This window comes from Notothenia rossii, assembly GCF_949606895.1.
Source record: "Notothenia rossii genome assembly, chromosome: 5".
NCBI classification, from domain to species: domain Eukaryota; kingdom Metazoa; phylum Chordata; class Actinopteri; order Perciformes; family Nototheniidae; genus Notothenia; species Notothenia rossii.
The window spans coordinates 3,045,431-3,072,133 of NC_136903.1; the positions used below are offsets into that span (position 1 = coordinate 3,045,431).

At 41.3% G+C, this 26,703-nt stretch overlaps 3 gene segments (V, D, J or C); all 3 read right to left on the bottom strand.

Moving 5' to 3' along the window:
- Positions 1–3,933: 3,933 nt before the first annotated feature.
- LOC307041233 (Ig kappa-b4 chain C region-like) lies at positions 3,934–4,412 on the bottom strand. The segment is given in 2 exons: positions 4,409–4,412; positions 3,934–4,262 (listed from the first exon to the last, which is right to left on the bottom strand).
- Positions 4,413–12,243: 7,831 nt separating this feature from the next.
- Positions 12,244–24,051, bottom strand: LOC307040155 (Ig kappa-b4 chain C region-like). The segment is given in 2 exons: positions 23,382–24,051; positions 12,244–12,721 (listed from the first exon to the last, which is right to left on the bottom strand).
- LOC307041234 (Ig kappa-b4 chain C region-like) lies at positions 18,368–20,708 on the bottom strand. The segment is given in 2 exons: positions 20,636–20,708; positions 18,368–18,696 (listed from the first exon to the last, which is right to left on the bottom strand).
- Positions 24,052–26,703: the final 2,652 nt, after the last annotated feature.

Sequence of the window (26,703 nt, forward strand, 5' to 3'; positions counted from 1 at the left end):
CAGACTGCAAGGAATCTGGGTGTGACCCTAGATAACAAACTGTCCTTCACTGCAAACATAGCTGCTACAACCCGCTGCTGCAGATACACTCTTTACAACATCAGGAGGATACGTCCCCAGCTGACCCAGAAAGAGACGCAGGTTCTGGTCCAGGCTCCCGTCATCTCACGCCTAGACTACTGCAACTCCCTCCTGGCTGGTCTACCTGCATGTGCCATCCGACCTCTGCAGCTCATCCAGAATGCAGCGGCTCGTCTGGTCTTCAACCTTCCTAAATGTTCCCACACCACACCGCTCCTCCGCTCCCTTCACTGGCTTCCCAACCCACTCTCATCAGTCTGCGTACAAATGACACGACTTTACACATTGGAAATGCGTGCAATAGATATGCAGATGTCCGGAATCTGTGTGGTTCATAAAAACATGTTCTTACTCAATACCGAGCCACGATTATTGTTTTTATTTTAAATCGTAAAATGTCTTATTTTTTTTGTCGTCCGTGAGGAAAAGAAATGGGGCTCAGAGCCTCAGAATACTGAAATCTGTATTTTTAAAAATATATTTTTCCTTCTAATTTGTTATTCTTTTCAAAATAACACACTGTTATTTACTCAACAATAACACAATTATCCTTGTTTTTATTTATTTGTTTAATTCTTTAATCTTGGGCTTTCTAGCCGTTCCACAGGAACTGAATTTCAAAATAAAGTCACCGGAAACAGACGTAGATCTAAAAGGGACATTTCGAGCATCATTGCGATACACAGCCACTGAACTGATTACCCAAGATCCTCAGCTTGAAGCTTTGTGATTGGATGTTTTAGCAGCTATGCACGTTGGGATATGGTGTTAATGCGATATGAAATCCGAATAACATTTCAGAGTTTAGGATGGCCGAAGACACTATACTACCCATAATCCTCAGCTATCGTTTGGGAGTACAGTTCCGTTGCTTGACAAACCCTGTGATTAATCTTCAAGCTCTGGGATTAGGTGTTGGAGTGGCAGTGCGCCAAGGTTATGCCGAGCGTCAAACAGCTCTTTGAAATCGAATGAAACCACGGCAGGCTATTCAAAACTGGACTCGAAATTGCTTGTGTCCATAATGGGCAGCATTAATATATACCCACATGACAGCTCATTGTTACTTTGTAATTCTATTCCACTACAATTCAGAGGTTAACCTGGTATTTTTACTCCACTACCTTTATTTGAGTTACTTTGCAGATTCTGATTAATGATGTGAAATATAAACAACCCTTGAAGCAGACTTTAGTTACACCTGAGTAAAATTCAGGGAAGGTGATTGTCAAGTGCCAACAATCAGGAGATATTTGATAGTTGGTGCTTGAGAAGACTAAACATTTATCTGCAGATCTCTATAAAGTATATTCATTACTCGTTGTTCTCTACTAATAGTTAATTAAAGACTGTATATAATTGCTATTTTGCACATCCCTTTCAACATTTCAAGATTTTCAAAGGTTTATTGACATATCATATACACAACTACGGTGTAGTTATGCAATGAATGAAAAACTTGGGTCACAGGTTCCTCAACAGTGCATTACAAGACATCTATCAATATGTGTGTATACCTCCACCATTAAACTGTCAAATTCTGCACATTTCTTATACTATATACATAAGAGTATAATTAAAGTGTATAATATCAGTTAAAATAAGTGCTTCAACATAGTTAACATTGCAGGAAAGCAAAATATTAGACGTTAAGTACTTTGTCAGGCTTAATATTTATCTGTAGATACCCCCAAAGCTTTTTTCTTAATCAAAATAAGACCTTAACCTTAAGTATTCTTTAATGTTTAAATAAAGCCTAATTAGTTTGTCTGTTTTGCACATCCTCATATTAATATCTTTGGACATCCGGCACTAAACGGTTTTATTGTAGAAATCACTTATCTTATTGATATTTCATATTCTATATTTCTATCATTGACCTTCTACTTTCCCCCTATGAAAGAATGTACTCTTAATATTTTTATGTTTTCATCAAATATAACGTATCAACAAAAACATTACATAACGTGCTTTAACCGCTAGGCGATTAAAGCACTCAGCAAATATACTGCTGTTTCCAGTTTAGTTTATGATGGATGTATTTTGTTATCCACACATATACAGTTTTTATATTTATAACACCAAACCGACATAAAAATGGTCTTAACATGACCCAGTGGTCTAGTTAATAAAAATAATATTATCAAACATAATATTGAAATGAACTCTTATTTTGAAAATACAGCTTCCTGTGTTCGAATGAGCTGCTCCGACCCTCGGTCCTGACGGACTCCAAAAGTCCGACATTATACAATCAAACAAATAAATAAACACAAGGATAATTGTGTCTTACTGTTGAGTAAATAACAGTGTGGTTTAGAAACGAATACAAAATTAGGAGGAAAAAACGATGAAACAATACAGATTTCAGTTTTCTGAGCTCCTACTCTCCCCCTAACTGACGGATACAAAAGTCCGACATTATTAAATTATAATAAAGAAGTAAACACAATAAGTATGGCTTGATATTGAGTTGGAAAAAGGTTGATAAACGCTGTGAGAATGGATCTGCGGAGAGCATTTCTCCGCGATCCCAACTCGTCTATTACCAGCGTTCAGGGAGCTCTATGCAAGTCAATAGGACTCCCTGATAGTTGAAACTCCACGCTAAAGGGCCCCCCTTGTGTTGGAAAGTGACGACAGAGACCCTGACATAACGTCAACATCGGCCGAGTTGGGAGTGAGAATGTGTTGCATCGACATGTAAAAAGACATTATCTTCTGAAGCTGAAACTATAAACATGGATCTTTCTCACAGAGCCAGCCTGCTCCACTCGGGGGAAAAGAAAACATGTCAATGAAAACAAAATGCATTTATATTTGTACCTTCTCTTTACGCATGCAAAAACAAATTAGAAATATTTGTATTCATGTGTGTTGTATTAGCTGTATTTGATTTATTTACACAATGATGTGATTTTCTCACGATAAATACAATTGTATTTATTTTACAATGTGTTTTCATACAATCATACGTAATGGGATTCATGTGGATTAATGTGTGAGCAATGATAAGTTTCAATTTACGTTTATATTTCAATTCCAACCTAATGAATAATATATTTGTCACTGTGGTCCAGGTTCATAAAGCATAAAACAACACCATAAAACCACTCTTCATGAACTCGGTGACGGTTCCCTCAGAGGTCATGGAGTAGTGGTTAGGAAAAGACGTTAGGAGCTGATTTTTGGACAATTCCACTGCAACCCAAAAATCACAATGTTTATATTCTGCTAAAAAGCAGCAGGAGACAGAGACTGTAGTACGCTCACTTTCTTTGGTGGAGTTGGACTGTGTGCATTAAATCATATTTAAGGTCAATCTCAATTCAGATTCATGTTAAATAACTTGATGATGAGGATATCCTGCTTTTGATTTCTCATCCTGGATTTTTATTCTAATTCACATTTTTTTAATCAGATGTTCAGAATATATTCAAGGTAAAGTTTAATAACAAATGAACATTTTCTTTAACATCAGTGATAAGAGAGCTGTGTGGTTTACCATTGAAATGTTTAGAATATTCTGATTGGTGTCAATTTTGATTAACAAAAATAAAACTAGGAGGAATCCAGAAGTATATCCAAAACCTTAAGACCATGAAAAAGTAATATGTGAAATATTGATTTGTTAATCTTGTGAATGAATGTGAATAAGGTTCCTTTCATATATAATATCTCAGAGAAAGGGAATCCAAACACATTTTAAAATACACACATTCATCTTTATTGTTTTAAAATGTTGAAACCATCGACACAAGCAGAAACAGGTTGATGTTGAAACATGTCCTGAGAGCCAGAGAGCAGACTGAGAGCAGTGTGAGAGAGAAAGCAGAGTCCCAGTGAGTCAGCTCAGGACTGGGAACACTGCTCTCTCCTCAGTGTCTCTGAGAGCGGAGTCTGGGAGCCCTGGGTGGCCTCACAGGTCACAGAGACCACCTTCCTCCACTGGTCTGCAGGGAGCCTCAGGGTGCTGCTCCAGCTGTAGTGGGCGTCCTCCTCCAGCACCCCGGGGCTCCTGCTCTCCTCCCAGCTGCTGCTGCTGCTGCTGCCGGCCACCTTCCAGGCCAGACTCCAGTCTGAGGGGAAGCCCTTGTTGGCCAGGCACATGAGGGTGGCCATCCCCTGCTGCAGCTCTTCTGTGGAGGGGGGCAGCACCGTCAGGGTGGGACGGACATCACCTAGGAGACACCAATCAGATTAGAGGACAGGGAGCGCACAGCTGTCAATCAAGCAGCAGACACTGGGACACCGTTACTGTGAGAGCGTTTCTCCTTTAAGGACTTTCTGTCAGATGTTGGTTCTGCTCCATCAGTCTCTCACTCACACATTGTTTCACTTCCCTTTAAGAAGCCTCTCATGCAAATCAGCACAGAGACACTTCATACAGAGTCACCTGAAATATGTCAGACTACAATAGAAATAAAGCACAACATTAGGACACATTTTAAGTAGTAGTTATCAAAATCATCCAAAACCTGAACTCTACGAACATTATTAAATTATTTAGTGGATAAATGAACAAATACAGGAAACGGAGCAATCAACTGTGCTTGATGTGAATCTCAATCACTACCCAGTTTTACAAACTATAAAATAATGTCTTAAAGAATTCAACACTATTTAATATCCATCGTTATCTTTACTCTGTTCAACTGTATTTAAAAACTGTATTCATAATTTATTTGAGAACAGAGAGGAGAACCGAGATAGACAGTTCAAAATAAGTTAATGACAAATTAGCAGTTTCATCATTTCACATTTGAAGCTGTTTGAATGACAGCATGTTGGGAATGTATAAAGACATTTCAAGAAAAGCTGCTCCGACTTGGTCTCAATGATGAAGAGAAATAAAGACATGAATACTAATACTATCTAAACATTACAATTAAAATAATATAAATCTATCTCTCAAACACTCTAACACAGAATTTAAAACGTCTCTTAACATCATATTTAGTTTTTGTGCAGAAACTTACTTCCAACATCCAGTCTGGTTCCTCCACCAAAAGTCCACCACAGTGATACAAAGTCATTGAGCCGCCGTACAAAAAGCTCTCACTGTAGAGAGACACGGCTCTCTGACTTTGACTCACTGAACTAAACCTACCAGCCCTCCAGAAGCTACTTCACCATTAAAGGTGGAAATAATGAATTATTCTGTGTTCAATGTTTCATAAAAACATTTAAACGTCTTTTGCTGGAGTAAAGTTAGCCTCTCGGTTCAGAATATTTGATAAGTATGTATACAATGACATGGAGAGGTAACTATTTCTCCGTACGCTGAATAATAAGTACAACAAAAGAGAAATGGCTCTTATGAATTAACATTTGACTTACTTCCAACATCCAGTCTGGTTCCTCCACCGAACGTGTACCACAGTGATACAAAGTCATTGAGCCGCCGTACAAAAACCTCTCACTGTAGAGAGACACGGCTCTCTGACTTTGACACAAACAAACTCACCAAACACATCCTCAGTTTACCCACTTTATATAATTACTGCTTCCAATGTTTGAAACAGATTCACACACTATGGAAAAGTATCTACTGTTTCTCTATTGAACCTTTTAAACATTTAAAACAAATATCTACTCATCTCTTCAGTTTAAAATGAAGATTCTTCTTTTGAAAAACGAATTGTTCACAAAATATGTTGAGTTTCATGATTTTATCAACTTTTAAACATCAAAGTAATTGATTATTTAAATGAAACAATAAACGTCTAATACAAGCTATACATGTTATACTTCTGAATGTGCATCACTTCCATAAATACATGTTTGCTTTTCCATCAGGATCAATGATAAATCTCCATTTTGTTTTTCCTAGGTGGTATTGATTATTTGGAGTTATGAATTTGAGCTTTTTACTAAAATGAACTACAAGAAAATGTGTCCGTTGAACTTAAAGCCTCATACAAGTGAGCGCTGAGCCATTCCTGATCCATCCTCTGACAGAGAGATGGATCCATTGATAAACAGCATCATCAGAGTAATCCAGGTCCCTGTTGGAGTCAGTCAGAGCATTTCCATAGAGAGACACTTTGCATCAGCAGCACCATGCTCCAGTGCTCTGGGACACTTTATAGTCCTGAGAGTTGAGCACTGGATGACTGACAGCTGTCCTTCATGACAACAGAAGCCACAGGAATCCTCCTCATCAAGAACATGACTTTGATCTGCGTCCTCATCTGGACTCTCCTCTGCTGCTGCTTCACAGGTAAAGTCCAGAGAATCAAACTCCTCTCCTCTGTGAACATCCGTCCCTCTGAAATGAAGCGGACCAAACCATGACGCTGCTTTCTGTCTTTGTCTCTGTATCCTCAGAGTCCAGAGGCCAGGTCACAGTGACTCAGTCTGGAGCAGTGAGCTCTGCTGCGGGACGCTCCATCTCCATCACATGTAAGACCAGTCCGAAGGTTGATAGTTCGAGCTATTTATCCTGGTACCAACAGAAAGATGGAGGAACTCCTAAACTGCTTATGCACTCTACTAGCACTCGAGTATCAGGGATTTCAGAGCGTTTTACAGGCAGTGGATCAAACTCTGACTTCACTCTGACCATCAGTGGAGTCCAGACTGATGACGCAGCAGTTTACTACTGTCAGAGTTTCCATAGCATCAACAGTCAGTGGGTGTTCACACAGTGAAAAAGCGTCGTACAAAAACCTCCCTCAGTCAGACAGAACAGGAACTGAGCTGAATGCTGCAGCTGGAAGCTACACTTCACTGAGGACACACACACACACACACACACACACACACACACACACACACACACACACACACACACACACACACACACACACACACACACACACACACACACACACACACACACACACACACACACACACACACAAATGAAATGTCCGTCCTCTCCATTAAGCGTGTAACTTTCTTCATTTTCAAGTAAAGCATTCTGAAATACTTCTCAAGAGAATATAAAGAGAATGAACTCATACACACAGGAACATTGTAAATCTAAATCTATAAAAGCCACACTAAACTCATGGGTGCTCAGCTTCCTTTTGAACAGTGTTCACGTCTAACTGGAGTGACTCCCAAAGACCAAAAGTCCCAACTTCAAATAAAAAAGTCCTTGTTTTGAAATAACTCTGTCCCCAACAGAAGCACAAACAAAAATAACTGGAGAAATGTTCAAGTCCACAGGAACTGTCAAACTCAAAAAAGGTCTTTTAAAAGCGTGTGAATAATCCAGTAAACAGAGTAAGTACCTGGGACTGCACTTTGACAACGGACTGAAGTGGAAGATCAACATCGACGTTGTGTACAAGAAGGGGATGTCAACTAACTACAGGGGTCCCTCAGGGCTCTGTTCTTGGTCCCCTCCACTTCTCTCTGTACACAAACTGGCTCGGATCTGTTATTAGCACGCATGGTTTTTCACACCGTTGCTACGCTGACGACACTCAATTAATTCTGTCTTTTCCCCGTTCTGAAACCCAGGTCGTCCCACGCATCTCTGCTTGTCTAGCAGACATCTCTCAGTGGATGTCTGCTCACCACCTCAAGCTCAACCTTGACAAGACTGAACTGCTTTTCCTTCCGGGAAAAGATTGTCCCACTCTTGACCTAACAATCAACATCGGCCCCTCTGTTGCTTCCCCGACTCAGACTGCAAGGAATCTGGGTGTGACCCTAGATAACAAACTGTCCTTCACTGCAAACATCACTGCTACAACCCGCTGCTGCAGATACACGCTTTACAACATCAGGAGGATACGTCCCCAGCTGACCCAGACATCAGCGCAGATTCTGGTCCAGGCTCTCGTCATCTCAGGCCTAGACTACTGCAACTCCCTCCTGGCTGGTCTACCTGCATGTGCCATCCGACCTCTGCAGCTCATCCAGAATGCAGCGGCTCGTCTGGTCTTCAACCTTCCTAAATTCTCCCACACCACACCGCTCCTCCGCTCCCTTCACTGGCTTCCCAACCCACTCTCTTCAGTCTGCGTATTCTACTCCACTACAATTCAGAGGTTAACCTGGTATTTTTACTCCACTACATTTATTTTAGTTACTTTGCACATTCTGATTAATGATGTGAAATATAAACAACCCTTAAAGCAGACTTTAGTTACACCTGGGTAAAATTCAGGGAAGGTGATTGTCAAGTGCCAACAATCAGGAGAGATATTTGATAGTTGGTTCTTGAGAAGACTAAACATTTATTTGCAGATCTCTATAAAGTATATTCATTATTCGTTATTCTCTAATAATAGTTAATTAAAGACTGTATATAATTGCTATTTTGCACATCCCTTTCAAGATTTCAAGATTTTCTAAGGTTTATTGACATATTATATTCAAAACTACGGTGTAGTTATGCAATGAATGAAAAACTTGGGTCACAGGTTCCTCAACAGTGCATTACAAGACATCTATCAATATGTGTGAATATCTCCACCATTAAACTGTCATATTCTGCACATTTCTTATACTATCGAAATACATAAGAGTATAATTAATGTGTATAATATCAGTTAAAATAAGTGCTTCAACATAGTTAACATTGCAGGAAAGCAATATATTAGACGTTAAGTTTTTGTCCGGCTTAATATTTATCTGTAGATACCCCCAAAGCTTTTGTCTTAATCAAAAGAAGACCTTAATCTAAAGTATTCTTTAATGTTTAAATAAAGCCTAATTAGTTTGTCTGTTTTGCACATCCTCATATTAATATCTTTGGACATCCGGCACTAAACTGTTTTATTGTAGAGATCACTTACAGTTAGTGCTGTGTACCTGGACTCACATTCAGGTTCAGGTCCGGACTCAAGTCCAGAGGTTCAGGTTCAGGTCCGGACTTATAAGTCCGGACTTGTGTTAAGTTGTGTGAGTAATGTTAGAAATTAAAATCAATGTTTTAATGGGGAAATGTAGTTTAAACATGCCGTCAGTTTTAATGCTCTTTTATACTGAAAAACCAGAAATTCTTGTGCACAAGCAGTTAAGCTTTTATTCTGAAAATCCTTCATCTACGGTTAGCATTTAGCATGTGGCTAATATACGATTTCCTAAAGAGGTGAATTTAGTAGCAAAATGATATGGAGTGGTGCAAACCGAAGCCTACTGATTTAACACTACAACTATAGATGTCGAGATACTACCATGCTGAATATTAAATGAAGGTACAGTTTATTTGAATACATTATTGTTTACAGACGAGAGGAGCATGTGACAACATCCGGAATGACCGGAAACCAAACGAGCCGAGAATATTTTTTTAGAGTATTGATTACAGCGTTTAGAATATGTTAAATGAAAAGTGATGAAAGAGAATATGAGGAGAAAAGGCGTGTTAAACATATATTGAATGTGAAAAGAACCAATCCTCTGTTTAAATGCAACAATGGACATTGGAGACGAGGCGAGCCGGCTGGCGGGGAGGAGCCAGCAGAGGATATATAACAGCACCGGAGGAGAGATCGAGGCTCTTCTCTTCCCTAACGAGGAGCGGATCACAGCTGTTTGTCTGACTGAACAATATCATGCTTGTGACCAACCCGCGCCTTTTTTAATTAAAGAACCCAATTGAACTTTCACAGAGACTCCATTTAGTCTCCTTTTAAAGCTTCTCTCCTGGACGAGAGAATAACGAACACAGTTAACAGTAACTAAAGTTAACTTATTTTTAGCTAATTATCAATTGAAAATAAACTCATAATCAACTCAAATTCAAACTCGTCAGGTTTATTGTGCCCCCTTCCAACTTGTGTCTACACCATGTCTTTTCTAGAACTCTACATGTGTTACTAGCTACACAACACAACTACATACATAGTGATGTACATACAAGACTCAATATGCAAGAGTACAAGTCTATGTGTTCTTGTTCAAGAACAACAGCATATTGACATTGTCTGGTTGAAGTGTTGCTCTTTCGGCAGACACTATATCACCATACATACAAAGGAGTTAGCTTAGCTACACTACCATATATGGCAACCAGCATCCCACGCTGTCAGTGTCCACTATGTCTAAGCCAGCTTCCCTTGACGTCACACAGATCTCGCGAGCAGTTGCGATATTTTGCGAGACTTCGTGAGTTCAGTAATGGCCGCCATATCAGAAGCCAAAACAATGTTTTTCGTCTTTTCTCAGCGCAAATTTCTCGATCTATGGAAGGTTTTAGATGGTTTAGAACAAAAAGGAGAATATACGTAAGTACCGGTTCCCGACGTTCCGGTTTTAACCGGACTTGAACCGAAACTTTTTACAAGTCCAGTAGGCCTACCGGTTCGGTGTACCGGTACGCAGCACTACTTACAGTATCTTATTGATATTTCATATTCTATATTTCTATCATTGACCTTCTACTTTCCCCCTATGAAAGAATGTACTCTTAATATTTTTATGTTTTCATCAAATATAATGTATCAACACATTTTTTTAATAACGTGCTTTAACCGCTAGGCGATTAAAGCACTCAGCAAATATACTGCTGTTTCCAGTTTAGTTTATGATGGATGTATTTTGTTATCCACACACATACTGTTTTTATATTTGTAACTCCAAACCGACATAAAAATGGTCTTAACATGACCCAGTGATCTAGTTAATAAAAATAATATTATCAAACAAAATATTAAAATGAAGTCTTATTTTGAAAATACAGCTTCCTGTGTTCGAATGAGCTGCTCCGACCCTCGGTCCTGACGGACTCCAAAAGTCCGACATTATACAATCAAACAAATAAATAAACACAAGGATAATTGTGTCTTATTGTTGAGTAAATAACAGTGTGGTTTAGAAAAGAATACACAATTAGGAGGAAAAAACGATGAAACAATACAGATTTCAATTTTCTGAGCTCCTACTCTCCCCCTAACTGACGGATACAAAAGTCAGACATTATTCAATTATAATAAAGAAGTCAACACAATAAGTGTGGCTTGATATTGAGTTAGAAAAAGGTTGATAAACGCTGTGAGAATGGATCTGCGGAGAGCATTTCTCTGTGATCCCAACTCGTCTATTAGAAGCGTTCAGGGAGCTCTATGCAAGTCAATGGGACTCCCTGATAGTTGAAACACCACGCTAAAGGCCCCCCTTGTGTTGGAAAGTGACGACAGGGACCCTGACATAACGTCAACATAGGCCGAGTTGGGAGTGAGAATGTGATGCATCGACATGTAAAAAGACATTATCTTCTGAAGCTGAAACTATAAACATGGATCTTTCTCACAGAGCCAGCCTGCTCCACTCGGGGGAAAAGAAAACATGTCAATGAAAACAAAATGCATTTATATTTGTACCTTCTCTTTACGCATGCAAAAACAAATTAGAAATATTTGTATTAATGTGTGTTGTATAAGCTGTATTTAATTTATTTACACAATGATGTGATTTTCTCACGATAAATACAATTGTATTTATTTTACAATGTGTTTTCATACAATCATACGTAATGGGATTCATGTGGATTAATGTGTGAGCAATGATAAGTTTCAATTTACATTTATATTTCAATTCCAACCTAATGAATAATATATGTGTCACTGTGGTCCAGGTTCATAAAGCATAAAACAACACCATAAAACCACTCTTCATGAACTCGGTGACGGTTCCCTCAGAGGTCATGGAGTAGTGGTTAGGAAAAGACGATAGGAGCTGATTTTTGGACAATTCCACTGCAACCCAAAAATCACAATGTTTATATTCTGCTAAAAAGCAGCAGGAGACAGAGACTGTAGTACGCTCACTTTCTTTGGTGGAGTTGGACTGTGTGCATTAAATCATATTTAAGGTCAATCTCAATTCAGATTCATGTTAAATAACTTGATGATGAGGATATCCTGCTTTTGATTTCTCATCCTGGATTTTTATTCTAATTCACATTTTTTTAATCAGATGTTCAGAATATATTCAAGGTAAAGTTTAATAACAAATGAACATTTGCTTTAACATCAGTGATAAGAGAGCTGTGTGGTTTACCATTGAAATGTTTAGAATATTCTGATTGGTGTCAATTTTGATTAACAAAAATAAAACTAGGAGGAATCCAGAAGTATATCCAAAACCTTAAGACCATGAAAAAGTAATATGTGAAATATTGATTTGTTAATCTTGTGAATGAATGTGAATAAGGTTCCTTGTATATATAATATCTCAGAGAAAGGGAATCCAAACACATTTTATAATACACACATTCATCTTTATTGTTTTAAAATGTTGAAACCATCGACACAAGCAGAAACAGGTTGATGTTGAAACATGTCCTGAGAGCCAGAGAGCAGACTGAGAGCAGTGTGAGAGAGAAAGCAGAGTCCCAGTGAGTCAGCTCAGGACTGGGAACACTGCTCTCTCCTCAGTGTCTCTGAGAGCGGAGTCTGGGAGCCCTGGGTGGCCTCACAGGTCACAGAGACCACCTTCCTCCACTGGTCTGCAGGGAGCCTCAGGGTGCTGCTCCAGCTGTAGTGGGCGTCCTCCTCCAGCACCCCGGGGCTCCTGCTCTCCTCCCAGCTGCTGCTGCTGCTGCTGCCGTCCACCTTCCAGGCCAGACTCCAGTCTGAGGGGAAGCCCTTGTTGGCCAGGCACATGAGCGTGGCCATCCCCTGCTGCAGCTCTTCTGTGGAGGGGGGCAGCACCGTCAGGGTGGGACGGACATCACCTAGGAGACACCAATCAGATTAGAGGACAGGGAGCGCACAGCTGTCAATCAAGCAGCAGACACTGGGACACCTTTACTGTGAGAGCGTTTCTCCTTTAAGGACTTTCTGTCAGATGTTGGTTCTGCGCCATCAGTCTCTCACTCACACATTGTTTCACTTCCCTTTAAGAAGCCTCTCATGCAAATCAGCACAGAGACACTTCACACAGAGTCACCTGAAATATGTCAGACTACAATAGAAATAAAGCACAACATTAGGACACATTTTAAGTAGTAGTTATCAAAATCATCCAAAACCTGAACTCTACAAACATTATTAAATTATTTAGTGGATAAATGAACAAATACAGGAAACGGAGCAATCAACTGTGCTTGATGTGAATCTCAATCACTACCCAGTTTTACAAACTATAAAATAATGTCTTAAAGAATTCAACACTATTTAATATCCATCGTTATTTTTACTCCGTTCAACTGTATTTAAAAACTGTATCCATAATTTATTTGAGAACAGAGAGGAGAACCGGGATAGACAATTCAAAATAAGTTAATGACAAATTAGCAGTTTCATCATTTCACATTTGAAGCTGTTTGAATGACAGCATGTTGGGAATGTATAAAGACATTTCAAGAAAAGCTGCTCCGACTTGGTCTCAATGATGAAGAGAAATAAAGACATGAATACTAATACTATCTACACATTACAATTAAAATAATATAAATCTATCTCTCAAACACTCTAACACAGAATTTAAAACGTCTCTTAACATCATATTTAGTTTTTTTGCAGAAACTTACTTCCAACATCCAGTCTGGTTCCTCCACCAAAAGTCCACCACAGTGATACAAAGTCATTGAGCCGCCGTACAAAAAGCTCTCACTGTAGAGAGACACGGCTCTCTGACTTTGACTCACTGAACTAAACCTACCAGCCCTCCAGAAGCTACTTCACCATTAAAGGTGGAAATAATGAATTATTCTGTGTTCAATGTTTCATAAAAACATTTAAACGTCTTTTGCTGGAGTAAAGTTAGCCTCTCGGTTCAGAATATTTGATAAGTATGTATACAATGACATGGAGAGGTAACTATTTCTCGGTACGCTGAATAATAAGTACAACAAAAGAGTAATGGCTCTTATGAATTAACATTTGACTTACTTCCAACATCCAGTCTGGTTCCTCCACCGAACGTGTACCACAGTGATACAAAGTCATTGAGCCGCCGTACAAAAACCTCTCACTGTAGAGAGACACGGCTCTCTGACTTTGACACAAACAAACTCACCAAACACATCCTCAGTTTACCCACTTTATATAATTACTGCTTCCAATGTTTGAAACAGATTCACACACTATGGAAAAGTATCTACTGTTTCTCTATTGAACCTTTTAAACATTTAAAACAAATATCTACTCATCCCTTCAGTTTGAAATGAAGATTCTTGATTTGAAAAACGAATTGTTCACAAAATATGTTGAGTTTCATGATTTTATCAACTTTTAAACATCAAAGTAATTGATTACTTAAATGAAACAATGAACGTCTAATACAAGCTATACATGTTATACTTCTGAATGTGCATCACTTCCATAAATACATGTTTGCTTTTCCATCAGGATCAATGATAAATCTCCATTTTGTTTTTCCTGGGTGGTATTGATTATTTGGAGTTATGAATTTGAGCTTTTTGATAAAATGAACGACAAGAAAATGTGTCCGTTGAACTTAAAGCCTCATACAAGTGAGCGCTGAGCCATTCCTGATCCATCCTCTGACAGAGAGATGGATCCATTGATAAACAGCATCATCAGAGTAATCCAGGTCCCTGTTGGAGTCAGTCAGAGCATTTCCATAGAGAGACACTTTGCATCAGCAGCACCATGCTCCAGTGCTCTGGGACACTTTATAGTCCTGAGAGTTGAGCACTGGATGACTGACAGCTGTCCTTCATGACAACAGAAGCCACAGGAATCCTCCTCATCAAGAACATGACTTTGATCTGCGTCCTCATCTGGACTCTCCTCTGCTGCTGCTTCACAGGTAAAGTACAGAGAATCAAACTCCTCTCCTCTGTGAACATCCGTCCCTCTGAAATGAAGCGGACAAAATCATGACGCTGCTTTCTGTCTTTGTCTCTGTATCCTCAGAGTCCAGAGGCCAGGTCACAGTGACTCAGTCTGGAGCAGTGAGCTCTGCTGCGGGACGCTCCGTCTCCATCACATGTAAGACCAGTGAGAACGTTTATGGTGGGACATATTTATCCTGGTACCAACAGAGAGATGGAGGAACTCCTAAACTGCTTATGCACTCTACTAGCACTCGAGTATCAGGGATTTCAGAGCGTTTTACAGGCAGTGGATCAAACTCTGACTTCACTCTGACCATCAGTGGAGTCCAGACTGACGACGCAGCAGTTTACTACTGTCAGAGTTGGCATGTCATCAACAGTCAGTATGTGTTCACACAGTGAAAAAGCGTCGTACAAAAACCTCCCTCAGTCAGACTGAACAGGAACTGAGCTGAATGCTGCAGCTGGAAGCTACACTTCACTGAGGACACACACACACACACACACACACACACACACACACACACACACACACACACACACACACATGAAATGTCCGTCCTCTCCATTAAGCGTGTACCTTTCTTCATTTTCAAGTAAAGCATTCTGAAATACTTCTCAAGAGAATATAAAGAGAATGAACTCATACACACAGGAACATTGTGAATCTAAATCTATAAAAGCCACACTAAACTCATGGGTGCTCAGCTTCCTTTTGAACAGTGTTCACGTCTAACTGGAGTGACTCCCAAAGACCAAAAGTCCCAACCTCAAATAAAAAAGTCCTTGTTTTGAAATAACTCTTTCCCCAACAGTAGCAACAACAAAAATAACTGGAGAAATGTTCAAGTCCACAGGAACTTTCAAACTCAAAAAAGGTCTTTTAAAAGCGTGTGAATAAACCAGTAAACAGAGTAAGTACCTGGGACTGCACTGAGACAACGGACTGAAGTGGAAGATCAACACTGACGTTGTGTACAAGAAGGGGATGTCAATTATCTACAGGGGTCCCTCAGGGCTCTGTCCTCGGTCCCCTCCTCTTCTCTCTGTACACAAACTCGCTCGGATCTGTTATTAGCACGCATGGTTTTTCACACCGTTGCTGCGCTGACGACACTCAATTCATTTGGTATTTTTCCCGCTCTGAAACCCAGATCGTCGCACGCATCTCTGCTTGTCTAGCAGACATCTCTCAGTGGATGTCTGCTCGCCACCTCAAGCTCAACCTTGACAAGACTGAACAACCTTTTCTTCTGGGAAAACATTGTCCCACTCTTGACCTAACAATCAACATCAGCACCTCTGTTGTTTCCCCGACTCAGACTGCAAGGAATCTGGGTGTGACCCTAGATAACAAACTGTCCTTCACTGCAAACATCGCTGCTACAACCCGCTGCTGCAGATACACTCTTTACAACATCAGGAGGATACGTCCCCAGCTGACCCAGAAAGAGACGCAGGTTCTGGTCCAGGCTCTCGTCATCTCACGCCTAGACTACTGCAACTCCCTCCTGGCTGGTCTACCTGCATGTGCCATCCGACCTCTGCAGCTCATCCAGAATGCAGCGGCTCGTCTGGTCTTCAAACTTCCTTAATTCTCCCACACCACACCGCTCCTCCGCTCCCTTCACTGGCTTCCCAACCCACTCTCTTCAGTCTGCGTACAAATGACACGACTTTACACATTGGAAATGCGTGCAATAGATATGCAGATGTCCGGAATCTGTGTGGTTCATAAAAACATGTTCTTACTCAATACCAAGCCACGATTATTGTTTTTATTTTATATCGTAAAATGTCTGACTTTTTTTGTCGTCAGTGAGGAAAAGAAATGGGGCTCAGAGCCTCAGAATAATGAAATCTGTATTTTTTAAAATATTTTTTTCCTTCTAATTTGTTATTCTTTTCTAAATAACACACTGTTATTTACTCAACAATAACACAATTATCCTTGTTTTTATTTATTCGTTTAATTCTTTAATCTTGGGCTTTTTAGCCGTTCCACAGGAAATGAATTTAAAAAATAACGTCACCGGAAACAGACGTAGACCTAAAAGCGACATTTCGAGCATCATTGCGATACACAGCCACTGAACTGATTACCCAAGGTCCTCAGCTTGAAGCTCGGTGATTGGATGTTTTAGCAGCTATGCACGTTGGGATATGGTGTTAATGCGATATGAAATCCAAAAAACATTTCAGAGTTTAGGATGGCCGAAGACACTATACTACCCATAATCCTCAGCTATCGTTTGGGAGTACAGTCCCGTTGCTTGACAAACCCTGTGATTACTCTTCAAGCTCTGAGATTGGATGTTGGATTGACAGTGCGCCAAGGTTACGCCAAGCGTCAAACAGCTCTTTGAAATCGAACGAAACCACGGCAGACTATCCAAAACTGGACTCGAAATTGCTTGTGTCCATAATGGGCAGCATTAATATATACCCACATGACAGCTCACTGTTACTTTGTAATTCTACTCCACTACAATTCGGGGGAAAAGAAAACATGTCAATGAAAACAAAATGCATTTATATTTGTACCTTCTCTTTACGCATGCAACAACAAATTAGAAATATTTGTATTCATGTGTGTTGTATTAGCTGTATTTGATTTATTTACACAATGATGTGATTTTCTCACGATAAATACAATTGTATTTATTTTACAATGTGTTTTCATACAATCATACGTAATGGGATTCATGTGGATTAATGTGTGAGCAATGATAAGTTTCAATTTACGTTTATATTTCAATTCCAACCTAATGAATAATATATTTGTCACTGTGGTCCAGGTTCATAAAGCATAAAACAACACCATAAAACCACTCTTCATGAACTCGGTGACGGTTCCCTCAGAGGTCATGGAGTAGTGGTTAGGAAAAGACGATAGGAGCTGATTTTTGGACAATTCCACTGCGACCCAAAAATCACAATGTTTATATTCTGCTAAAAAGCAGCAGGAGACAGAGACTGTAGTACGCTCACTTTCTTTGGTGGAGTTGCACTGTGTGCATTAAATCATATTTAAGGTCAATCTCAATTCAGATTCATGTTAAATAACTTGATGATGAGGATATCCTGCTTTTGATTTCTCATCCTGGATTTTTATTCTAATTCACATTTTTTTAATCAGATGTTCAGAATATATTCAAGGTACAGTTTAATAACAAATGAACATTTACTTTAACATTAGTGATAAGAGAGCTGTGTGGTTTACCATTGAAATGTTTAGAATATTCTGATTGGTATCAATTTTGATTAACAAAAATAAATCTAGGAGGAATCCAGAAGTATATCCAAAACCTTAATATCATTAAAAGTAATGTGTGAAATATTGACTTGTTAATGGTGTGACTTGTGAATGAATGTGAATAAGGTTCCTTTTATATATAATATCTCAGAGAAAGGGAATCCAAACACATTTTATAATACACACATTCATCTTTATTGTTTTAAAATGTTGAAACCATCGACACAAGCAGAAACAGGTTGATGTTGAAACATGTCCTGAGAGCCAGAGAGCAGACTGAGAGCAGTGTGAGAGAGAAAGCAGAGTCCCAGTGAGTCAGCTCAGGACTGGGAACACTGGTCTCTCCTCAGTGTCTCTGAGAGCGGAGTCTGGGAGCCCTGGGTGGCCTCACAGGTCACAGAGACCACCTTCCTCCACTGGTCTGCAGGGAGCCTCAGGGTGCTGCTCCAGCTGTAGTGGGCGTCCTCCTCCAGCACCCCGGGGCTCCTGCTCTCCTCCCAGCTGCTGCTGCTGCTGCTGCTTTCCACCTTCCAGGCCAGACTCCAGTCTGAGGGGAAGCCCTTGTTGGCCAGGCACATGAGGGTGGCCATCCCCTGCTGCAGCTCTTCTGTGGAGGGGGGCAGCACCGTCAGGGTGGGTCGGACATCACCTAGGAGACACCAATCAGATTAGAGGACAGGGAGCACACAGCTGTCAATCAAGCAGCAGACACTGGGACACCTTTACTGTGAGAGCGTTTCTCCTTTAAGGAGTTTCTGTCAGATGTTGGTTCTGCTCCATCAGTCTCTCACTCACACATTGTTTCACTTCCCTTTAAGAAGCCTCTCATGCAAATCAGCACAGAGACACTTCACACAGAGTCACCTGAAATATGTCACACTACAGTAGAAATAAAGCACAACATTAGGACACATTTTAAGTAGTAGTTATCAAAATCATCCAAAACCTGAACTCTACAAACATTATTAAATTATTTAGTGGATAAATGAACAAATACAGGAAACGGGGCAATCAACTGTGCTTGATGTGAATCTCAATCACTACCCAGTTTTACAAACTATAAAATAATGTCTTAAAGAATTCAACACTATTTAATATCCATCGTTATCTTTACTCTGTTCAACTGTATTTAAAAACTGTATTCATGATTTATTTGAGAACAGAGAGGAGAACCGAGATAGACAGTTCAAAATAAATTAATGACAAATTAGCAGTTTCATCATTTCACATTTGAAGCTGTTTGAATGACAGCATGTTGGGAATGTATAAAGACATTTCAAGAAAAGCTGCTCCGACTTGGTCTCAATGATGAAGAGAAATAAACACATGAATACTAATACTATCTAAACATTACAATTAAAATAATATAAATATATCTCTCAAACACTCTAACACAGAATTTAAAACGTCTCTTAACATCATATTTAGTTTTTGTGCAGAAACTTACTTCCAACATCCAGTCTGGTTCCTCCACCAAAAGTCCACCACAGTGATACAAAGTCATTGAGCCGCCGTACAAAAAGCTCTCACTGTAGAGAGACACGGCTCTCTGACTTTGACTCACTGAACTAAACCTACCAGCCCTCGAGAAGCTACTTCACCATTAAAGGTGGAAATAATGAATTATTCTGTGTTCAATGTTTCATAAAAACATTTAAACGTCTTTTGCTGGAGTAAAGTTAGCCTCTTGGTTCAGAATATTTGATAAGTATGTATACAATGACATGGAGAGGTAACTATTTCTCCGTACGCTGAATAATAAGTACAACCAAAGAGAAATGGCTCTTATGAATTAACATTTGACTTACTTCCAACATCCAGTCTGGTTCCTCCACCGAACGTGTACCACAGTGATACAAAGTCATTGAGCCGCCGTACAAAAACCTCTCACTGTAGAGAGACACGGCTCTCTGACTTTGACACAAACAAACTCACCAAACACATCCTCAGTTTACCCACTTTATATAATTACTGCTTCCAATGTTTGAAACAGATTCACACACTATGGAAAAGTATCTACTGTTTCTCTATTGAACCTTTTAAACATTTAAAACAAATATCTACTCATCCCTTCAGTTTGAAATGAAGATTCTTCTTTTGAAAAACGAATTGTTCACAGAATATGTTTAGTTTCATGATTTTATCAACTTTTAAACATCAAAGTAATTGATTATTTAAATGAAACAATGAACGTCTAATACAAGCTATACATGTTATACTTCTGAATGTGCATCACTTCCATAAATACATGTTTGTTTTCCATCAGGATCAATGATAAATCTCCATTTTGTTTTTCCTAGGTGGTATTGATTATTTGGAGTTATGAATTTGAGCTTTTTGATAAAATGAACTACAAGAAAATGTGTCCGTTGAACTTAAAGCCTCATACAAGTGAGCGCTGAGCCATTCCTGATCCATCCTCTGACAGAGAGATGGATCCATTGATGAACAGCATCATCAGAGTAATCCAGGTCCCTGTTGGAGTCAGTCAGAGCATTTCCATAGAGAGACACTTTGCATCAGCAGCACCATGCTCCAGTGCTCTGGGACACTTTATAGTCCTGAGAGTTGAGCACTGGATGACTGACAGCTGTCCTTCATGACAACAGAAGCCACAGGAATCCTCCTCATCAAGAACATGACTTTGATCTGCGTCCTCATCTGGACTCTCCTCTGCTGCTGCTTCACAGGTAAAGTCCAGAGAATCAAACTCCTCTCCTCTTGGATTTAATTGTTCGTGAAATTCATTTTCTTTAATACGGTTCATCTGTTACAGTTTTAACGCTGTCCCTATCATCTTCCTCCTGCTTCCTCTCCTGCTCCTCCTGCTTCCTCTTCAGCTCCTCCTGCTTCCTCTCCTGCTCCTCCTGCTTCCTCTTCAGATCCTCCTGCTTCCTCTTCAGATCCTCCTGCTTCCTCTCCTGCTCCTCCTGCTTCCTCTCCTGCTCCTCCTGCTTCCTCTCCTGCTCCTCCTGCTTCCTCTCCTGCTCCTCCTGCTTCCTCTTCAGCTCCTCCTGCTTCCTCTCCTGCTCCTCCTGCTTCCTCTTCAGCTCCTCCTGCTTCCTCTTCAGCTCCTCCTGCTTCCTCTCCTGCTCCTCCTGCTTCCTCTTCAGCTCCTCCTGCTTCCTCTTCCGCTCCTCCTGCTTCCTCTTCAGATCCTCCTGCTTCCTCTCCTGCTCCTCTTGCTTCCTCTCCTGCTCCTCCTGCTTCCTCTCCTGCCCCTCCTGCTTCCTCTCCTGCTCCTCCTGCTTCCTCTTCAGCTCCTCCTGCTTCCTCTTCAGATCCTCCTGCTTCCTCTCCTGCTCCTCCTGCTTCCTCTCCTGCTCCTCCTGCTTCCTCTCCTGCTTCTCCTGCTTCCTCTCCTGCTCCTGCTTCCTCTTCAGCTCCTCCTGCTTCCTCTCCTGCTCCTCCTGCTTCCTCTTCAGATCCTCCTGCTTCCTCTTCAGCTCCTCCTGCTTCCTCTCCTGCTCCTCCTGCTTCCTCTTCAGATCCTCCTGCTTCCTCTCCTGCTCCTCCTGCTTCCTCTTCAGCTCCTCCTGCTTCCTCTCCTGCTCCTCCTGCTTCCTCTTCAGCTCCTCCTGCTTCCTCTTCAGCTCCTCCTGCTTCCTCTCCTGCTCCTCCTGCTTCCTCTCCTGCTCCTCCTGCTTCCTCTCCTTCTCCTCCTGCTTCCTCTTCAGCTCCTCCTGCTTCCTCTCCTGCTCCTCCTGCTTCCTCTTCAGCTCCTCCTGCTTCCTCTCCTGCTCCTCCTGCTTCCTCTCCTGCTCCTCCTGCTTCCTCTCCTGCTCCTCCTGCTTCCTCTCCTGCTCCTCCTGCTTCCTCTCCTGCTCCTCCTGCTTCCTCTTCAGCTCCTCCTGCTTCCTCTCCTGCTCCTCCTGCTTCCTCTTCAGATCCTCCTGCTTCCTCTTCAGCTCCTCCTGCTTCCTCTCCTGCTCCTCCTGCTTCCTCTTCAGATCCTCCTGCTTCCTCTTCTGCTCCTCCTGCTTCCTCTCCTGCTCCTCCTGCTTCCTCTTCAGATCCTCCTGCTTCCTCTCCTGCTCCTCCTGCTTCCTCTTCAGCTCCTCCTGCTTCCTCTTCAGCTCCTCCTGCTTCCTCTCCTGCTCCTCCTGCTTCCTCTCCTGCTCCTCCTGCTTCCTCTTCAGCTCCTCGTGCTTCCTCTCCTGCTCCTCCTGCTTCCTCTTCAGATCCTCCTGCTTCCTCTTCAGCTCCTCCTGCTTCCTCTCCTGCTCCTCCTGCTTCCTCTCCTGCTCCTCCTGCTTCCTCTCCTGCTCCTCCTGCTTCCTCTTAAGATCCTCCTGCTTCCTCTCCTGCTCCTCCTGCTTCCTCTTCAGATCCTCCTGCTTCCTCTTCAGCTCCTCCTGCTTCCTCTCCTGCTCCTCCTGCTTCCTCTTCAGCTCCTCCTGCTTCCTCTCCTGCTCCTCCTGCTTCCAGTTTGGTCTTTTCCCCATTCTGAAACACAGATCGTCGCACGCATGGGCGCGGGAAGGGGGGTGTTGAGGGCGCTGCAGCACCCCCTAGTGGCAGGCAGTGTTGGGCAAGTTACTTCCAAAATGTAATATATTACATATTACTTATTACTCTCTTTTGAAAGTAATAAGTTACATTACAATATTACTGTCTCTGAAATGTAATGAGTTACACTACTTTAGTTACTTTTTAGTTACTTTCACCAAAATAACCGCAAAAGAATAGCTAGGTATTTTAAATGCTAAAATGTAGTTTAGTGCAGCTCATTATGCATCCAGTGAAGGGCAATGTGGTATAGCATAACAACTGTGTAGGCCCTTAAGGCTACTAACAACTTGTATTACAGGGCTTAGTTGAATACTCGATTCTGATTGTAAATTCTTAACATGTGACACGTTGTTAATACAGCAGTAGCCTACAGACCGCTGTCAAGGACTATAATGAAGGTTAACATATTGTAAATCAGGGCAAATATGATTTAAACCATGCTAATGGTTTGAAATGGCAAACATTGAAAGGCAAAAGTATTATTAAAACCATGTAGCCTACGACATCATCACCTTGCTCCCATCATATACGCTGGGAAGAGAATATTTACTGCTCTTGAAAACTGGTATCACATCATCATGTGAGGTTGACTTTGTGACCTGGAGAACATTTCAGCTGCAACATCAGCTCGTTTATAATAAGCTTGGGATATGAGATATTTTTGTAGCCATTCGTGGTGAAGGCATCTGTGCTATTGTAGGCCCTATGCATTATTTTTGACCCAACATTTGTACAGGCATGTCAGAATATGGTACTATTTTCACATGAATATTCTAGCCATTGTCTATTTTTATACCACAAGCTGCAAAATGACCGCCTTACCCCACTGTACAGGCGGGTAGTTGTTTCGATATACCTGGCACCTGCGGGCCGCAGAGGGGCGGCGTAGTTTCGGGCGACGAAGACTGCTGCTCCGGGCCCGGCGAGTCAGGCAGCTAGTGTCCACAACGGAGGGTAACGTGATGTCCGCATCTGACCTGTTGCTACTGTCTGCAGTAGATGCAGTGTTGCTGGCGTTTAGTGATGGTTGCTTTAACCGTTTTCGTATAAATGATTATCCACAGATCAGATGTGTATCACTGCTGTGGAAGCACTTTGGAAATGATGCACGCGCAGCGGAGCAGGTCACGCGCACCTGACGCAATTAGTTGTTAGTATTTTTCGCTACGTTCTCTTTTTTGAATGGTTGCATAACGTTCAACTTCCCCGAAGATCTCAACGCGAAGCCTGAAGGGTAAACACCAGGTTTACTAATCTACCCGCACAATTTGTCCGGTGTCGCAATGTCTCGCTATGTTAGTACATTCTTAAAAAACAAAACACCATTTAATTTCGGGTTAAAATGTGTTGTAACTGCGTTACTGAGCATTGTAACGGGTAATATATTACCCACATTTCATTAGTAATGCGTTACATTACTTCGTTACAGCAAAAAGTAATATATTACTGTAACTCCGTTACTTTTGTAACGCGTTACACCCAACACTGGTGGCAGGCAGGCGGTGCGGAGCTCCCCTGTCTGAATTATTATTTTCACGGTTATTGCTGCTCCCGCTGTGCATAATCTGTGTAATATGGAGCCAATAAATTCCACATTGTTGGTAAAATAATATTTAACATCTTTGTAGTGTGTGTGCTCGCCAGTGGCGTCGCCTGGCCTGCCCTGAATGTTTTTTCTGTAGCCCCGGACAATTCTACCTCAATAATATAATACATTAGCCGTGCTTTACGTGAACCTCATCAAGACACTAGAGAGGACGGCAGGACTGTAATTTCCCGTGTTCAGTGAATGCAACAGAGGCAAGACACCAGACCAATCAGAAAGTTGCATGGAAATAAAAGTGTTCTTGTGTCATTCAAGCTCGGCTCTGTGTGTGTGTGTGTGTGTGTGTGTGTGTGTGTGTGTGTGTGTGTGTGTGTGTGTGTGTGTGTGTGTGTGTGTGTGTGTGTGTGTGTGTGTGTGTGTGTGTGTGTGTGTGTGTGTGTGTGTGTGTGTGTGTGTGTGTGTGTGGAAATAGCGCATTTAGTGTGTGAGAGAGAGAGAGGCTGTGAGAGAGGGACCGGTTCCAGCAGGGACCGTGTTGTTAGCATCTGGTTAGCTAGCTGCACTAACAGACATAAGGAGCTGTTTGTTCCTCAACAAGCTGGAGGAGAGCTCTCCTCTCAGACTGAGAGGCTCAGGTGAGCTAAAGGACTCTCTGAGTGTTTAGATAGTTCACTTTAGCCTAAGTTATCTCAATGGGTCTCAAACGGTTTGGCCACAAATTATTCAAAAGATTATTTCCGTGGCACACCTTCATATGATCATTATAGTTATAAAAGAAACAAGAGAATAAAGGAAAAACAGTTATGAAATACTATATGGCAGTAAAACAAGAATACAGTTTGAAAGGGGAGTGATTTGTAAAATATCCATAAAGAAAAAGAACATCTGATTACAGTTGTGTTTCATCTGGGTGTTGAGAGATGTATCCATAGATCTCTTAATGTTGCTCTCAAAGTGCAGCAGATTGATGCTTTTAACTTCAATATTTAAAACAAATCCTCCCGGGGGAGCATCCACCCGGACCCCCCTAGAGGAGGTGAGGTCCGCTCCCCATTCGTCAAAAATAGCACTTTACCCCTGCCTATATGCCGTGAGCTGATTATCGAGCCTTCATTGTAACAGTCGCGGGTGTACTCTGTGTTTGCGTGTGGGGAGTGCTGCAGTAGAACATTCCACTGTAGCGCCCCTGGTGCCCGCGCTTTTGTGCGTGCTCTATAGCGCCCGTAATAGTGTTCACTGGAGTCCAGCACCTCAGCACCCCCACTCAAAATACCTTCCCGCGCCTCTGGTCGCACGCATCTCTGCTTGTCTAGCAGACATCTCTCAGTGGATGTCTGCTCACCACCTCAAGCTCAACCTTGACAAGACTGAACTGCTTTTCCTTCCGGGAAAAGATTGTCCCACTCTTGACCTAACAATCAACATCGGCCCCTGTGTTGTTTCCCCGACTCAGACTGCAAGGAATCTGGGTGTGACCCTAGATAACAAACTGTCCTTCACTGCAAACATCGCTGCTACAACCCGCTGCTGCAGATACACTCTTTACAACATCAGGAGGATACGTCCCCAGCTGACCCAGAAAGAGACGCAGGTTCTGGTCCAGGCTCTCGTCATCTCACGCAGACTACTGCAACTCCCTCCTGGCTGGTCTACCTGCATGTGCCATCCGACCTCTGCAGCTCATCCAGAATGCAGCGGCTCGTCTGGTCTTCAACCTTCCTAAATTCTCCCACACCACACCGCTCCTCCGCTCCCTTCACTGGCTTCCCAACCCACTCTCTTCAGTCTGCGTACAAATGACACGACTTTACACATTGGAAATGCGTGCAATAGATACGCAGAAGTCCGGAAGCTGTTTGGTTCATGTTCTTACTCAATACCAAGCCACGATTATTGTTTTTATTTTAAATCATATAATGTCGGATTTTTTTTTGCCGTCCGTGAGGAAAATAAATGGGGCTCAGAGCCTCAGAATACTGAAATCTGTATTTTTTTTAAATATTCTTTTCCTTCTAATTTGTTGTTCTTTTCTAAATAACACACTGTTATTTACTCAAGAATAACACAATTATCCTTGTTTTTATATATTCGTTTAATTCTTAAACTTGGGCTTTTTAGCCGTTCTACAGGAACTGAATTTCAAAAATAAAGTCACCGGAAACAGACGTAGGCCTATAAGGGACCTTTCGAGCATCATTGCGATACACAGCCACTGAACTGATTACCCAAGATTAGATCTCTACTAATAGTTAATTAAAAACTGTATAATTGCTATTTTGCACATCCCTTTCAAGATTTCAAGATTTTCTAAGGTTTATTGACATATCATATACACAACTATGGTGTAGTTATGCAATGAATGAAAAACTTGGGTCACAGGTTCCTCAACAGTGCATTACAAGACATCTATCAATATGTGTGAATACCTCCACCATTAAACTGTCATATTCTGCACATTTCTTATACTATCTACATAAGAGTATAATTAATGTGTATAATATCAGTTAAAATAAGTGCTTCAATATAGTTAACATTGCAGGAAAGCAATATATTAGACGTTAAGTACTTTGTCAGGCTTAATATTTATCTGTAGATACC